Consider the following 14,331-nt stretch of genomic DNA (forward strand, 5'->3'; position numbering starts at 1 on the left):
ATCCAACCAGGTGCCCAGAGAGTAATGTCTACCTCCAAAACAGCAAGCAGCTTCTATCACAGACACATAAACGGGTGCATTATGATGAACTATTGGATGGTAAAAGTCCTATACTTTCACAAAAGCTTAATTCTGTCTCTGTCTACCCCGTTAAGAATACATTTCTTATTTAAAGTACTCTAAAATGCAACAAGTAGATGCTGCACTGATTATTTGGAATCATCCATCAACTAAAGGCGTAAAAGTGGTTAAAGGAAATGGAATTGTCAGCACAGCCGCAACTTTTGGCAAAGTTGTCAATGTACCAGTGATGCTAGAATCTTGGATGTGATAGACGTCCCACAACTAGGAGAAATTACAGGTACTGACCTCAGACTAAGGAAGAATAGCTCCTAAGGGTTGGTTAGACCATCCAGAATTATGAATGTCAGGGAATACATTAAATTAGTAGCAAAGAGTTTGACAATTAGAAGCTGCACTGATGATTTAGAATTATCCAGCAACAAAAAGGGTTAAAGTGGTTACAGGAGACAGGGAGTGGTCAGCACTGCCCCAGCGGATTCTGGGAAAGTTGTTGTTGAGTTTGGGTTATGTGGGAGGAAGCAGTGTTAGAGAAAATCCCCTGTCAGACTGAACTAAGTTGAGCTGCCAAGACTAGTTCTTTCAGGGAAGTGACTGCTGGAAGCATAGAGGCAGTCAGGACAGCCAAGAGTGATCATTGTTGCCTCAAGATAAGAGTATGAGAGAGCCAACACAGGACTCATCCCCCCACCTCCACCTCACTACATTATGAAAGTGTAGTGCCACTGTGTGTAAAGACACTGTGTGTGAAAAGAAATTGTCTGTGAAGACACTTTCTTATTTATTGCTAGAAGCTTTGTACAAAAAGAAGTGATTCTATGTGATGGAAAGAAGCTTGATTAAAACTTTATAATCATCCTCTGCCTGGAGCCTGTTACTAGAGATGAGCGAAACTTTTAAGGTTCAGTTCAGCTATGTTTGTCGAACTTTCAGATGTTCACCCAACATAGAACATCATTCAATTCTATGGGAGGCAAAACCAAACGAACAGACAACACCCTCGGGGGGGGCAAAAACTGCAAAAAAGCTCGAATTAGGGGCAGACACCAGTAAAAATAGTATCAATTGACCTATTGATTGCACTATAAATAAACAATTTAACAAAAAAATGACGTGGGCTACCCTGTATTTTTGATAACTAGCCAGGCAAAACTGATAGCTACTGGCTGCAACCCTCAACTGTCAGCGTTAGCAAGGCTGGTTATCAAAAATAGAGGGGTCCCATTTTTGACAACTAGCCAAGCTAAACCTTATAGCTGGAGGATGGTATTCTCAGGCTGGTAAGGGGCCATGAATATTGGCTCCCCAGCCTAAAAATAGCAGCCCGCAGCCGCCCAGAAATGAAGCATCTATTAGATGTCCCCCAGCTGTATGCTTTAGCTTGGCTGGTTGTTAAAAATGCAGGAGGGCGCACATCGGTTTATTTAAATAATTACAAAATACTGTGCAGGGACCACTCTATTCTTCATAACCAGCCTTGCTGAAGCTGATAGCTGAGGGTGGCAGCCCACAACTGTCAGTTTTGCCTGTCTGGTTAATAAAAATACAGGGGAATCTCATGTCATTTTTGGGGGGCCCCCCATTTTAATAACCAGGATAGGCTAAATATAAAGCTATGAGCTGATATTAATAGCCTGGGAACCTTTAGGGTAAGTGCACATGTTGAGTACTTGATTGCAGAAATTTCTGCACCATATTGGCATCTCTTGGCAGGAAAATGCAGCATTTTTATGTGCTTTTGCCTGCATTTTTTTAAGTGCATTCACTGGGTGAAAAACGCAGGCAAAAACTCAAGGAATTGACATGCTGCAGAATATTTTCTGCACCAAATAAGCCTGTCAAAAATACTCAAGATGATGAAGGTTGGATCACGAATCCAGACAAAACTGTTCCATAAGGCTACGGCAACCAATAGCCTCCAACATTTTTCTAGTTTTCATCCTCAACATCTGCGAATTAACATATCAAAGGGTCAGTTATTACAGGTGAGACTAAATTGTAGCTCCCTTGAGGATTTCAGGGAGGGGGCCATGGATCTCACTAACTGTTTCTTTGAAAGAGGATATCCATGCAAAATCATCTCAAAAGCTTTTAAACATTCATTGAATAGTGATGAGAGAGTGTACTCATTGCTCGGGTTTTCCCGAGCACGCTTGGGTGACCTCCAAGTATTTATGACTGCTCGGTGATTTAGTTTTCATCGCGGCAGCTGAATGATTTACAGCTACAAGCCTGCTTGATTACATGTGGGGATTCCCTAGCAACCAGGCAACCCCCACATGTACTCAGTCTGGCTAGTAGCTGTAAATCATTCAGCTTCCGCGATGAAAACTAAATCTCCGAGCAGTCATAATAAGTACTCGGAGGTCACCCGAGTGTGCTCGGGAAAAACCGAGCAACGAGTATATTCGCTCATCACTAATATCACTTTCTATTGCAGCCTGGCTTCCGTGATAGAGCATGCACCATCAATTTGACCACATCTACAATATCCAATGGCATGATGTACATGGGATACTACGTAAGCGCTTTAACATCTTACTTAGTGAGCCGAAACTCAGGCCTTTTCTATCTGAAAATCCCAAAATGGTGGTGAGAAGGGCCAGGAGTCTCAGAGATCATTTATCTGTAAGCCATTATCAACAACCTACAGTCAGAGTAAGTACTGAACATTGCCTGGTGGGTTCTTTCCCGTGTGGAGGTTGTACTATTTGTCCACACATGATCACCAGTGATCTTATTGATTTACCTATCTTTCCTGGACAGATCAAAACCAAATTCTACTCCAACTGTCAGTCAAGAAATGTTGTTTATCTGCTGTCAAGAGGTGTGACGAAGGATCCAGCAACATATCTCGAATATTGTGAAAGCGAGGGGTGATAGAGAAAAAGGTAAGCCGATTATCTCAATAGCGGCAGATTTTCTGGAGCAGCATAAAAGTCAACATCGTGGAATACATATAATAGTGCCAGGTGCATATTAACCCCTTCATGACCGGAGGTATTTTCGGATTTGCATTTTCGTTTTTGCTCCCTTTCTTCCCAGGGCCATAACTTTTTAATTTTCCATTAATATGGCCATGTGAGGGCTTGATTTTTGCGGAACGAATTGTACTTTTGAACACCATTGGTCTTACCATGTCATGTACTAGAAAGCAGGAAAAATATTCCAAGTGTGATAAAAATTGCAAAAAAGTGCAATCCCACAATTGTTTTTTGTTTGCCTTTTTTACTAGTTTCACTAAATGCTAAAACTGACCTGCCGTTATAATTCTCCAGGTCATTACAAGTTCATAAAATAAATAAGGCAGCACTCTGTAGCGCCATAGCTTGCAAATATGAAATATGAAAATTGAATTGCATTACTGCACTAGAAATATGAAAAATTGAGAAAGCTTAGTGCATAAATTGGCCAATTCATGTGTACCTGGAAGCCACTTTAAGGCATTTCTCATTACCAGGACCTAAAAATGCCAATCCTCTCTTAGAATAAAGTCTTCATCTGTATGGGAACCTGTGAATCCCCTCCTAAAGTGAAATCTATATCTCTGTGGAGGGGTATGGTCCAGATTTGATTAAAAATGCCTGTGGCTAAGAGGCGGAGTGCTCAGTCAGAAGGCTAATGAATACAAATTTCAAAAAATTGACCGTCACATCCAAACAAAGACTATGTGTGAACAGGTGGTTACCTAGAGACAACATCTCATAGCACTCTGTAGCGCCATAGCTTGAAAACATGAAATATGACAATTGAATTGCATAACTGCACTAGAAAACTAGAAATATGAAAAATTGAGAAAGCTTAGTGCATAAATTGGCTAATTCATGTGTACCTGGAAGCCACGCTTCTCATTTCCAGGACCTAACAATGTCAATCCTCTCTAAGAATAATAATAATTTTTTGAAATTTGCATTGTATTGTATACCGATTGGTTGGTTCCGAGGAGACGTCACAGACATGCTCAGTGTGGCAGTGAATAAGCTGAATGCAGCATGGGTGACGGAGGTGTCATTAACATAGATGTACAGTAATATTTTTTTCTGTAATGTGACTGGTTTTATTACCCCTATATGAATATGGTATCCTTCTTTATATGAGCTCATTGGTACTTTATTACACTGCTGCACTTTAGAAATAGATGTATATCAACTGGGTGACTTGTTCACATGTATCACTGAATGTTCTGGTTTTAGCACCTGATGTATTAATTAACTCTGTTTTGCATAATTGATGGATGGTATACTGTGGAAACACTATTTAAATGATCATTTTATATCTGTCAACTGCTTGAGAAAGGCAGAGAAATCTGCCGAATCGTTGCTGCTAGTGATGGGCGAGCACTAAAATGCTCGGGTGTTCGTTGCTTGGGTCAAGCAAATTGGAGTACTTGGGTACTCGACCAAGCAACGATCCCAGTGTAAGTGAAACTTGAGCATTTTTGCCGCGATCCTCCCGGAGGTCCTTTTAGGGTCTAAAAACATCTGTAATCGATGGAAAGAGTGCTCAAATGACACGGGAAGATCATGGGAATACCCCTGGAAGCATTTCTGATTCCTAGGTCACAGCTGTGACAAATGTTGTCAGAGTTTGACTCCACTTTTACAGGCGCATACTAAAACATATAAAAAGGAAACCAAAATTGATTTTCCTGGGAAATATGTTAAGGGCCTTCATTTCCAGGGTAATAATTTGTATGTAAGGGAAAATAAAGACCCCCCCCAAAAAAAAAAAACAGTATCTCCACCACTTGGGCTATGTTCACATGTAGCATTTTTGATGCATTTTCAACTTTAGCATTGCCTTCAACCAATACAAATGCATTCGCTGGGAAATGTCATTGTAACATTTAACAACCTTAGCTGGCCATATGGTGTGTAACACATCATCAGACACATCTTGTTTCATTTATGAAGAAGGGACTCTTAAAGTCACAAAGCCTATTTTTATAGTGGCGTCAGGCTGCATTAATATTCTTAAAGGGCCATTATTACACAGTGGGTCTCCTATACTGTTATTGCCTATGCAGTAAGTGGCTGGGCTGCCAAAAATTAGGATGCACCACAATAGCCCTTTCACGAGATGTACAGGAGGGCCTCCTGAAAAAAATGGACCCGATATAAGAAAGTGGGTCTCCCATAGTGTTTGCCTATGCATTGAATGCAAGGTCTGCCCTGCCCCAAAGTTACATATACCCCAATAAGCCTTGAGCCCACATACTGGATGGCCACAGGAAAACCTAGTTCACATTATTCATTTGTTACTGCCATACTGTTTGCCTATGCATTGAATGTAAGGCCTGCCCTGCCCCAAAGTTACAGGCACCCCAATAAACCTTTGAACCTATGTACTGGATGTCCACAGGAAAACATAGTTCACATTATTCATTTGGTACTGCCATACGGTTTGCTTAGGTGGCATTGAATGCAAGGCCTGCCCTGCACCAAATTCACATGCACCCCAATAAGCCCTGAACGAGATGTAGAGGTGTGCCTTTTGAAAACAATGTTCCCATTATTAGGAAGTGGGTATCCCATAGTGTTTGCCTATGCAGTGAATGAAATGCCTGCAAAAAATTAGGAGTCACTCCAATGCCCCTTGAAATAGATGTGGAGGAGGGTATCATAAAAAATGTTCCCATTATAAAGGAGAGGGTCTCCTATACTTGTAAAGCCCATACACTAAGGCCATGTTCACACTTTGCGGCGTCCCTCTGCGGGTTCTCCCGCAGCGGAATTAATAAATCTGCAGGGCAAAACTGCTGCGGTTATCCCTGCAGATTTATCGCGGTTTGTTCCGCGGTTTCCGCTGCGGGATTACTCCTATACTATTGATGCTGCATATGCAGCAATATGCAGCATCAATAGTAATGTTAAAAATAATAAAAATTGGTTATACTCACACTCCGATGTCCGGATCTCCTCGGCGCTGCACCCGGCGGTCTGATTCCAAAGCTGCTGTGCCGAGAAGGACCTTCGTGACGTCACGGTCATGTGACCCGGGCGTCATCACGGTCATGTGACCGCGACGTCACCGCAGGTCCTGTTCGCACAGCAACTCTGACCGGCCGGCCGCGTGCAGCGCTGAGAGGTGAGTATAACATGATTTTTTATTTTTATTCTTTTTTTTACCCCAAATATGGTTCCCAGGGCCTGGAGGAGAGTCTCCTCTCCTCCACCCCGGGTACCACCCGCACATTAACCGCTTACTTCCCACAACGTGGGCACAGCCCCATGTGGGAAGTAAGCAGTTCAATGCATTCCTATGGGTGCAGAATCGCAGCGATTCTGCACAAAGAAGTGACATGCTGCGGGTTTTAAACCGCTGCGTTTCTGCGCGGTTTTTCCCGCAGCATGTGCACAGCGGTTTGCGGTTTCCATAGGGTTTACATGTAAATGGAAACGCTATGGAAACTGCTGCGGACCCGCAGCATCAAAACCGCAAAGTGTGAACATGGCCTAAGTGTGTGGGCTGACAAACATTTACCCCCGGAGGGTACACATTAATTTTTTTAAAAAGTTTTACTGGCATCATAAACACCCTTGCCAAAAATTAGAATGGCTGTTGCAACTGGGAATACGTTCACCCTCATGTTCTAGTGGTGGTGTCTGCAGAGACGTGCAGGATGTCCTCCTATGAATCTATTCCCAATTTAAAGTTGTGGGTCTCCTATACTTGGAATGCCCATACACTAAGTGCATACAGCCCATAGGCTGACAAACATTTCCCCCTGGGAGATACACATTTGTTTTTTAAAAATTAAATTTTTAAGGGCATCATAAATACCCTTACTAGTGTTGAGCATTCCGATACCACAAGTATCGGGTATCGGCCGATACTTGCTGTATCGGAATTCCGATACCGAGTTCCGATATTTTTGTGATATCGGAAATCGGAATCGGAAGTTCCCAGTGTATGGTTCCCAGGGTCTGGAGGAGAGGAGACTCTCCTTCAGGCCCTGGGATCCATATTCATGTAAAAAATAAAGAATTAAAATAAAAAATATGGATATACTCACCCTGTGACGCGCCCTGGTAGTAACCGGCAGCCTCCGTTCCTAAGAATGAGGAGTTTAGGACCTGTGATGACGTCGCAGCTTGTGATTGGTCGCGTGAGCGGTCACATGAGCGGCACACAACCAATCACAAGCCGAGACGTCAGCCGCGACGTCATCGAAGGTCCTAAACTCCTCATTCTTAGGAACGGAGGCTGCCGGTTAACAGCGGTAAGGTCCAGGGGCCGCCGGACGGGTGAGTATATCCATATTTATTATTTTAATTCTTTATTTTTTACATTAATATGGATCCCAGGGCCTGAAGGAGAGTTTCCTCTCCTTCAGACCCTGGGAACCATCCAGGATACCTTCCGATACTTGAGTCCCATTGACTTGTATTGGTATCGGGTATCGGTATCGGCGATATCCGATATTTTTCAGGTATCGGCCGATACTATCCAATACCGATACTTTCAAGTATCGGAAGGTATCGCTCAACACTAACCCTTGCCAAAAAATTGAGTGACTGTTACATCACGGAACACGTTCACCCTGGTGTTCTAGTGGTGGTGGATGAAGAGGATGAGGAGAAGGAGGATAACACCAAATAGCTAAAATCAGGAAGCATATACCCATGTGTGGGTGTGAAGAGGTGCATGGGAATACACCTCCCTAAAAAAGACACTGTATTGGAGGTTATGTTTTGCTGTCATTCGGTGGTGTACAGAAGTCTGTCCCTTGCCAGCCCTTGTTCAGTTTTATAAGAGTCAGCCTGTCAACATTTTTAGTTGACAGGCGGATGCACTTATCAGTTATAATTCCACCAGCTGCACTAAAAACCCACTCTAACAAAACACTAGCAGCAGGGCAGGCCAGGACCTCCAAGGCGTAGAGAGCCAGCTCATGCTACTTGTCCAGCTTGGATACGCAATAATTAAAAGGCACAGAGGAATCATGGAGGATGTTGGTGCAGTCAGCAAGGTACACCCTCAGCATCTTTCCAAACATTGCACTCCTTGTGACAGTACCCTGTGACTCTGGGCCAGGGCGATAGGAGGGTCTGAGAAAACTCTCCCAGAACTTTGCCAGTGTTCCCCTGCCTCTGCTGGATTGGAGTTGTGTTTCTCTCACCTGAACACCTTGGTTATCCAAGGAACTATGACGTCTGCCGCCAGCATTCTCAGATGGGAATTTTTTTAGTAATTCCACAACAAGGGCCCTCTGGTACTGCACTATTTTAGTACACCTGTCTGCCTCTAGAAGAACAGATTGAAAGTTCTCTGTGTAGCGTGGATATAGAAGTGTGACCAACCAGTAATGAGAGTCACTGAAAATTTTGATAATGCAAGGGTCACGGGAAAGGCAGAGCAACGTAAAGTCTGCCATGCGTGCCAAACTGCTAACAGGCAATTCTTCCGTGTCCTCACCAACAGGACAACTGACCATGCTGTCCTCCTCCTCTTCCTCAGCCCTGTCCTCAGGCCATCCATGCTGAAAAGACAGTATGACAGTTGTTCTTGTAGTACCGTCTATAGTGCATGAAAGTAGCTCCTGTTCTTCCTCCCCCTCCTTCTCATTGTCTACCAATCCACATTAGGACAACATGAGGCTGGGCTGTGTGTAATCACCCTGCATGGTTCCTTGCTCCATGTCTTCATGCTCCGCGTGCAATGCATCCTCTTTCATTGTGAGCAGAGAGCTTTTCAGAATGCAGAGAAGTGGGATGATGACACTAATTATGGTGTCATCGCCGCTCACCATCTTGGTGGAGTCCTCAAAGTTTTGAAGAATGGTACATATGTCTGACATCCATGTCCACTCCTGAGGTCTTATGTGTGGCGTCTGAACTGAATAACAACGGCTTTGTTAATGCTGGTAGTCAATATCTGCCCTCTTCTGCTTACAAATCCTTTCCAATATGCAGTGTAGAGTTCCAACATGTGACATCACACACCAGTCAGTGAGCTGGAAGCTGCAAATGCTGCTGAAGCAAGGCAAGGGTGGCTGAAGCTGTAGCTGATTTTCTAAAATGGGCAAACAGGCGGCGTACTTTCACAAGCCGATCCGGCAGCTCCAGGTAGCTTTTGAGAAACCGTTGAACGACGAGGTTAAGCACATGGGCCAGACATGGTACATGTGTGAGCACACCTTGCCTCAGAGCCGCCACCAGATTCCTGCCATTGTCACACACGACCATGTCTGGCTGTAGGTTCAGTGGTGTCAGCCACAAACCTGACTGCTCTTTCAGAGCTGTCCACAACTCTTCAACATTGTGCAGTTTGTCAGCTAAGCAGATTAGCTTCAGCACAGCCTATTGCTGCTTCCAGCTTGTGACTGATGTGCTCATTTCAGAGACAGAAGCTGAAGAGGAGGAGGTGCTGGAGCTGTAGACTGTGGGGGCAGCCTTGATTTACGTAGGGCCCGCAATCTTCGGCATCGGGAGGATGTGTTCCATCCCAAGGTCAGACTGGGTCCCAGCTTCCACTATGTTAACCCAGTGTGCCATCAGTGAGATGTACCATCCCTGCCCACAAGCCCTTGTCCACATGTCCGTGGTTAGGTGGGATGGCCGTCGCCATCAGGTTGCGGAAAGCTTCCATCTCCACAAGCCTAAAAGGAAACATTTTGAGTGCAAGCAGACGAGAAATGTGTGAATTTAGTAATGTGGCCTGTTGTGAAATTGGATTCTGGGCTCCCCCGGTGGCCACTTGTGGAATTGTACTTGTGTGCATCATCCCCTCTGTTCACCTGCTCCTATCAGGATGTGGGAGTCGCTATATAACCTTGCTCCTCTGTCAGTTTCATGCCGGTCAACAATGTAATCAGAAGCCTTTCTGTGCATGTTCCTGCTACTAGACAACTCCCAGCTAAGTTGGACTTTTGTCCTTGTGTGTTTTTGCATTTTGTTCCTGTTCACAGCTGCTGTTTCGTTACTGTGTCTGGAAAGCTCTTGTGAGCGGAAATTGCCACTCTGGTGTTATGAGTTAATGCTAGAGTCTTAAAGTAATTTCTGGATGGTGTTTTGATAGGGTTTTCTGCTGACCATGAAAGTGCCCTTTCTGTCTTCTTGCTATCTAGTAAGCGGACCTCGATTTTTGCTAAACCTATTTTCATACTACGTTTGTCATTTCATCTAAAATCACCGCCAATATATGTGGGGGCCTCTGTCTGCCTTTTGGGAAAATTTCTCTAGAGGTGAGCCAGGACTGTCTTTTCCTCTGCTAGGATTAGGTAGTTCTCCGGCTGGCGCTGGGCATCTAGGGATAAAAAGACGTAGGCATGCTACCCGGCCACTTCTAGTTGTGCGGCAGGTTTAGTTCATGGTCAGTATAGTTTCCATCTTCCAAGAGCTAGTTCTCATATATGCTGGGCTATGTTCTCTCGCCATTGAGAATCATGACAGTTTGACCGGCCAAAAAAAAGGGTTAAATTACTGGCTGAGAAAGGAGAGAAAAAAGAAGTCTGCTACAATTTTATTTTTTTTTTTCCTCTAGTTCTGAGTGTGCTCTTAATTGAATCACTTGCTAGTCTGCCTATACTGCAGCCTTCCTCTCTTTCTCTCCTTCTTATCCTTGAATGGCTCTGTGTTCACCTGTTTCAAATGGATCTTCAGAGTGTAGCTACAGGTTTGAATAATCTCGCCACAAAGGTACAAAATTTGCAAGATTTTGTTGTTCATGCACCTATGTCTGAGCCTAGAATTCCTTTGCCTGAATTCTTCTCGGGGAATAGATCTCACTTTCAAAATTTTAAAAATAATTGCAAATTGTTTTTGTCCCTGAAGTCTCGCTCTGCCGGAGACCCTGCACAGCAGGTCAGGATTGTAATTTCCTTGCTCCGGGGCGACCCTCAAGACTGGGCTTTTGCATTGGCACCAGGGGATCCTGCGTTGCTCAATGTGGATGCGTTTTTTCTGGCCTTGGGGTTGCTTTATGAGGAACCTCATTTAGAGCTTCAGGCGGAAAAGGCCTTGATGTCCTTGTCTCAGGGGCAAGATGAAGCTGAAATATACTGCCAAAAATTCCGCAAATGGTCTGTGCTTACTCAGTGGAATGAGTGCGCCCTGGCGGCGATTTTCAGAGAAGGTCTCTCTGATGCCATTAAGGATGTTATGGTGGGGTTCCCTGTGCCTGCGAGTCTGAATGAGTCCATGACAATGGCTATTCAGATCGATAGGCGTCTGCGGGAGCGCAAACCTGTGCACCATTTGGCGGTGTCTACTGAGAAAACGCCAGAAAATATGCAATGTGATAGAATTCTGTCCAGAAGCGAGCGACAGAATTTTAGACGAAAAAATGGGTTGTGCTTCTATTGTGGTGATTCAACTCATGTTATATCAGCATGCTTTAAGCGTACTAAGAAGCCTGACAAGTCTGTTTCAATTAGCACTTTACAGTCTAAGTTTATTCTATCTGTGACCCTGATTTGTTCTTTGTCATCTATTACCGCGGACGCCTATGTCGACTCTGGCGCTGCTTTGAGTCTTATGGATTGGTCCTTTGCCAAACGCTGTGGGTATGATTTGGAGCCATTGGAGCCTCCGATACCTCTGAAAGGGATTGACTCCACCCCATTGGCTAGTAATAAACCACAATACTGGACACAAGTGACTATGCGTGTTAATCCGGATCACCAGGAGGTTATTCGCTTTCTGGTGCTGTATAATCTACATGATGTTTTGGTGCTGGGATTGCCATGGCTGCAATCTCATAACCCAGTCCTCGACTGGAGAGCTATGTCTGTGTTAAGCTGGGGATGTAAAGGAACTCATGGGGACGTACCTTTGGTTTCCATTTCATCATCTATTCCCTCTGAGATTCCTGAATTCTTGTCTGACTTTCGTGACGTTTTTGAAGAACCCAAGGTTGGTTCACTACCTCCGCACCGGGAGTGCGATTGTGCCATAGACTTGATCCCGGGTAGTAAATACCCTAAGGGTCGTTTATTTAATCTGTCTGTGCCTGAACACGCGGCTATGCGAGAATATATAAAGGAGTCCTTGGAAAAGGGACATATTCGTCCTTCGTCATCTCCCTTAGGAGCCGGTTTTTTCTTTGTGTCTAAGAAAGACGGCTCTTTGAGGCCGTGTATTGATTATCGACTTTTGAATAAAATCACGGTTAAATATCAATATCCGTTACCACTGCTTACTGATTTGTTTGCTCGTATAAAGGGGGCCAAGTGGTTCTCTAAGATTGATCTCCGTGGGGCGTATAATTTGGTGCGAATCAAGCAGGGGGATGAGTGGAAAACCGCATTTAATACGCCCGAGGGCCATTTTGAGTATTTGGTGATGCCTTTTGGTCTTTCAAATGCCCCTTCAGTCTTCCAGTCCTTTATGCATGACATTTTCCGCGATTATTTGGACAAATTTATGATTGTGTATCTGGATGATATTCTGATTTTTTCGGATGACTGGGACTCTCATGTCCAGCAGGTCAGGAGGGTTTTTCAGGTTTTGCGGTCTAATTCCTTGTGTGTGAAGGGTTCTAAGTGTGTTTTTGGGGTTCAAAAGATTTCCTTCTTGGGATACATTTTTTCCCCCTCTTCCATCGAGATGGATCCTGTCAAGGTTCAGGCTATTGGTGATTGGACGCAACCCTCTTCTCTTAAGAGTCTTCAGAAATTTTTGGGCTTTGCTAACTTTTATCGTCGATTTATTGCTGGTTTTTCTGATGTTGTAAAACCATTGACTGATTTGACTAAGAAGGGTGCTGATGTTGCTGATTGGTCCCCTGATGCTGTGGAGGCCTTTCGGGAGCTCAAGCGCCGCTTTTCTTCCGCCCCAGTGTTGCGTCAGCCTGATGTTGCTCTTCCTTTTCAGGTTGAGGTCGACGCTTCTGAAATCGGAGCTGGGGCGGTGTTGTCGCAGAGAAGTTCCGACTGCTCCGTGATGAGACCTTGTGCTTTTTTTTCCCGTAAATTTTCGCCCGCCGAGCGGAATTATGATATTGGGAATCGGGAGCTTTTGGCCATGAAGTGGGCTTTTGAGGAGTGGCGTCACTGGCTTGAGGGGGCCAGACATCAGGTGGTGGTATTGACTGACCACAAAAATTTAATTTACCTTGAGTCTGCCAGGCGCCTGAATCCTAGACAGGCGCGCTGGTCGTTGTTTTTCTCTCAGTTTAATTTTGTGGTGTCTTACCTACCGGGTTCTAAGAATGTTAAGGCGGATGCCCTTTCTAGGAGTTTTGAGCCTGACTCCCCTGGTAATTCTGAGCCCACAGGTATCCTTAAAGATGGAGTGATATTGTCTGCCGTTTCTCCAGACCTGCGGCGGGCCTTGCAGGAGTTTCAGGCGGATAGACCTGATCGTTGCCCACCTGGTAGACTGTTTGTTCCTGATGATTGGACCAGTAGAGTCATCTCTGAGGTTCATTCTTCTGCGTTGGCAGGTCATCCTGGAATCTTTGGTACCAGGGATTTGGTGGCAAGGTCCTTCTGGTGGCCTTCCCTGTCACGAGATGTGCGAGGCTTTGTGCAGTCTTGTGACGTTTGTGCTCGGGCCAAGCCTTGTTGTTCTCGGGCTAGTGGATTGTTGTTACCCTTGCCTATCCCGAAGAGGCCTTGGACGCACATCTCGATGGATTTTATTTCGGATCTGCCTGTTTCTCAGAAGATGTCTGTCATCTGGGTGGTGTGTGACCGTTTCTCTAAGATGGTCCATCTGGTTCCCTTGCCTAAGTTGCCTTCTTCTTCCGAGTTGGTTCCTCTGTTTTTTCAAAATGTTGTTCGTTTGCATGGTATTCCGGAGAATATCGTTTCTGACAGAGGGACCCAATTCGTGTCTAGATTTTGGCGGGCATTCTGTGCTAGGATGGGCATAGATTTGTCTTTTTCGTCTGCTTTCCATCCTCAGACTAATGGCCAGACCGAGCGGACTAATCAGACCTTGGAGACATATTTGAGGTGTTTTGTGTCTGCGGATCAGGATGATTGGGTTGCTTTTTTGCCTTTGGCGGAGTTCGCCCTCAATAATCGGGCCAGCTCTGCCACCTTGGTGTCCCCGTTTTTCTGTAATTCGGGGTTTCATCCTCGATTTTCCTCCGGTCAAGTGGAATCTTCGGATTGTCCTGGAGTGGATGCTGTGGTGGAGAGGTTGCATCAGATTTGGGGGCAGGTGGTGGACAATTTGAAGTTGTCCCAGGAGAAGACTCAGCTTTTTGCCAACCGCCGTCGTCGTGTTGGTCCTCGGCTTTGTGTTGGGGACTTGGTGTGGTTGTCTTCTCGTTTTGTCCCTATGAGGGTTTCTTCTCCTA

At 44.8% G+C, this 14,331-nt stretch overlaps 1 long non-coding RNA gene across 1 annotated transcript in view; it reads left to right on the forward strand.

Annotated features, from left to right (window-relative positions):
* The first annotated feature begins 2,524 nt into the window (after positions 1-2,524).
* The window catches only part of LOC143809847 (uncharacterized), an 85,343-nt gene continuing 73,536 nt past the window's right edge, over positions 2,525-14,331 (forward strand). The window contains exons 1-2 of the long non-coding RNA XR_013222487.1: positions 2,525-2,739; positions 2,848-2,972. This is a non-coding gene — a long non-coding RNA (uncharacterized LOC143809847). The remainder of the gene's footprint in view (positions 2,740-2,847; positions 2,973-14,331) is intronic.

The sequence above is a fragment of the Ranitomeya variabilis genome, chromosome 2 (assembly GCF_051348905.1).
Source record: "Ranitomeya variabilis isolate aRanVar5 chromosome 2, aRanVar5.hap1, whole genome shotgun sequence".
Lineage (NCBI taxonomy): Eukaryota > Metazoa > Chordata > Amphibia > Anura > Dendrobatidae > Ranitomeya > Ranitomeya variabilis.